Consider the following 4,042-nt stretch of genomic DNA (forward strand, 5'->3'; position numbering starts at 1 on the left):
TGATCCAATCTTTTAGTTCATTATTGTCTTATTTCTATCTACTCTGCATTGTGTTTAGTATTTAAGAAGATCAAAGTTGCAAGTTCTTTTCTATTATTTTTTTGTTTTAATGGTGGAATAGATCAGACAACAAGTTTGTTATTGACTCTCTTGGTTCTCTTGTTAACTAACCCCTCCTTGTGTTAACTCAGTTAGCATTGTTTGGGTTGTACCTAGAGAGTTACAACTGATTCCATTGAGTTCCATTCTCGTGCTTACCGAGTTCACTCAATCACTATGTCTAATCAACTTACTTGGTGTAGTGTTGTCTAAGCCCATAGGTGGTAAGCTATTCCTTTGGAGACCAAGTCACTCAAGTCGAATTGATACCAAGCAACTCAACATCTACTGATATTGAGTAAAACTCCATTCAGCACCCACTGCCTATCACTCCGCAAGATCAAGATTGTTAGAAATGGAAAAGAAAATCTGTAAATAAACAATACCAGGAAAGAATCTAAGTGAGTAAATGCATAAAAAGATATTACCATAAAATAGGAGAGAGAAAGCTTCAAGCTCCAACACCATGAGACAAGATATTTGGAAAGGGGAAAGCAAAGAAAACCCCTTGTGAAATTATGAATGAGGCATCAAAAGCCTAAGAAGGAGGAGAGAGAGAGATAGAGAGCAATGCTCATATAATAATAGAGAAGAGGAAGAAACCTCATTGTTAAATGAGAGAAGAGGGTCATCTCTTAAATAGAGATGAGAGAGAGGAGTTAGAATGTAACTCCCATGTCTATGAATGCCACCATTCATATGTGTGTGAGGCCAAGTGTGAGATTCCTCTTAAGGAGGAATAATCTAAAATTAGAAATTACAATAAGTATTTGTCCTCACATATTCCACTAGATGACAAAATAAGATGTAGTGGAAAAAGGACAAAAAGAAATATATTAGGATACCTTGGCTTATATCCTAATATATTATAACAATAAATAAAGAAGGTCTAACCTTGGTTTATAAATACACCAAGGAAAGATTACAACTTCTAACACCCCCCTTTAATCTTTACTTGGGGTAATTACACCAAAGGGTATTAAACCCATATTTTTTACAAAAATCTGCAACTTAATTTTCAATATGAAGTAATTTGATTGTCTTCAAGCCATCTGGTACATTTGAAGATCCAAGAGAAATACATGAGTCCTTTGAATGTGATCAAGTGGAAGTATAGACACCTCTTCATATGTGGAAAACCAAGAAGGCTCCTTGATGGATCACCTGAAAAAAAGAATAACAAGACAAATATCCACAAGTAGAATGCCATCATATATGCAAATTCGAAATCCTTTTGAATAAGGATAATAAAACTCTCATAGAGAAACAATGAGTAAAACATGTTACCACAAAACAATGGAGATAACCTGATATCAAGATAAATTATATGCTCAAAAAATTGTCAACAAGGACAAATTGAGTAAAAAACTTGATCAATGCTCTCATGAAAAGAATATTATACTAATGCACAAATGACCATAGACAAGGTCAACTAATGATACGTGCATCAACATTGCATCAATCACGTGGATATAGACAGTCCACTTAATGAATCATCCCACTGCAAGTTAATGGGTGATCAATCCATAACATGCATGACTCATGATCTAAGCAATAAAGTATGCAGATCATTATCACATTAATATATGAAAATAAAGTAAAAGAGAGACATGCTGATCAAATTAGAATTATCATGATTTGTTATGATAATCAAAAGAATGGATTATGAGGATATAACAACATATTGCCTTCAAATTGGATCAAAGCATCTGAATTTGGAGGGAAAACTCCAATAGTAGTGTCCTCTTCATTGAGGAACAAAATGGAACAACATGGAGGGAAACTCCATAAAAATATTATCCTATCAAAATGGAACAGATAGGATCAAATGGAGGGAAACTCCATATAAAATGAGTGCACACCAATATAGGATGGAGGGATACTCCATGGGCCAAATAAGGAAACTATGTATCAGTTATACTGAGAGGACCTACATAGTTAACCTTGAAAAAATATTAACCTCCCTATGCAACTCAAAAAATATCATATAAATCATGTATATCAATGGTATAAAACCATAAAGTGCCAACATGGGCATAGAATGATGCTATAAAAGCATATACATCATAATATCAAAATGAAGGCAAATGTGTAAGATTACTCATAATCCAATTAAGTAAAATGATTTAAGGAAGATCAACTAAATATAGATATCAGGTATAAAACTCCATTGAGGATAAACATGAGTATTAAATTCATTTTGCAAAGGTATATATTAATTTTTGAATCATTATAGTCATAAATTATATATTTATCTGGGCATATATGTGGGCCCCCATGTATACTCAAATAAATATATCAAAATAGTTTGGATAAAGAAAAGAATTGCTTACCATCTAGAAGCAGATTAAGCACAAATAGCACTTCTCAGTACATGAGAAGAATGGGCCAGAATACTGGTAGATCAAATATCAAAAAAATAATGCCAACACAATTGCAATTAAAACTGCCTGCATCAATACAACGCTGTGCTCAGCGCCGCAGTCTTCGTACCGTATTCTTCACTATAAAGATTCGGCCCATAGGTCCAGCAGTGTCATTGCCTCCGTAAAACGTAGTGTGGGCATCAGGCCAACCCGAATAATACACAAGCTGAGCGCTATCCAAGACTATTACAAGCCCTAACACTACTAGCGCCATTGAAACTGAGAAAAGAAAATGCTCAACACAGAGAACAAATGTAGCTCCTTGAGAAAATCACAGAATAGAGATGATAAAGGGAATGGGAGAAGCGTTATCCAATTATAGCTGCTACAAAGCGATATAAGCTTATCATCACAATGCCATCTTCTATGAGTAAAGAGCGGAGGATCTTACTGCAAGCTTTTGGAGCTGAATTGTGTCTCACAGATCCTTTTAGGGGTATGAAAGGTGCTGTCCAGAAGGAAAAAGAGATAGAGGAGAAAATTCCCAATGCATATATGCTTCAATAGTTTGAGAATCCTGTTATCCCAACGATACACTATGAGACAACTGGACCTGAAATTTGGCGAGACTCTGCAGGGCAGGCTTGAAATAGGGCTCAGAAATATAAAGTAAAGAATCAAACAAAAATTTCAAAAATAGTTACTGTCAAAACAGCTGTTATAAACCACAGAGCTGTCACCCACAGGCATAATAGATGATGACGACAAAGCCCGTAATAAAAGAGAAACTAAAAACGTAAGGACCCACAACCAAGAAGCAAACATTGCCCATTTCTGCTTTCTTACAAATTCAAGGTATGGATATAGTAAAAATCCAATCAGGACCGCAGTAAGACTGACCATCATGACTTTTCGTGATGCAATAACCACCACCAAAATCAACAAAGAGAAGGTGGAACGCAAGGCAAAATCACCCCAAGCATTCTGAAAGGCACCTTATAGGGCCGATACATAGTTGGCTCTTTAAACCTTAGCCACATAAATGCTGCAAACTCTGCAAACATACCGAAATAGTAGAGATAATTGTCTGCGACCACAATCTCTTGAAAGGTCATCGATGATAACAACAGCACACCTGATGCAGAAAAAAAATTGCCTAATAGAGGAGTTCCATATTTCGATCTAACTGCAAACATCGACGGTAACATACCTCTCTCTGCCATTCCAAGAAGATGAAAAGAATTACTACTCATCTCGGCCTCAAACATACCCATGTTTGAAAAAGCAGAATCTTTTTCCATAACCAGAATAATCAAAAATTGGTGGAGAGGACACAAAAAAAATGAAATCTTTTTAGTATAGCAAAGTCAGATTCTGAAGTGATGAATCAGGCCTATTAGCATAAAACAAAAGAGATGATTGATTTTGCTGAAAATTTAAAGGCCTGCAAAATAGCATAATGTGAGGTTCAGGGCAGTGAATTGCATAATGCACCCATCCACGTGACTGCTGGACTCCAATAGCTCGCCATTCATTCTCTGAAAGTAGTCGGTTCTTGGGAAGCAACTTTGCAACAT

General features: G+C 35.8%; 1 pseudogene; it reads right to left on the reverse strand.

The window, feature by feature from the left end:
- Positions 1–2,571: 2,571 nt before the first annotated feature.
- Positions 2,572–3,766, reverse strand: LOC149568611 (putative polyamine transporter At1g31830 pseudogene; annotated as a pseudogene).
- Positions 3,767–4,042: the final 276 nt, after the last annotated feature.

This window comes from Cupressus sempervirens, chromosome 3 (assembly GCF_028749045.1).
Source record: "Cupressus sempervirens isolate cs-2001-9-10 chromosome 3, ASM2874904v1, whole genome shotgun sequence".
Lineage (NCBI taxonomy): Eukaryota > Viridiplantae > Streptophyta > Pinopsida > Cupressales > Cupressaceae > Cupressus > Cupressus sempervirens.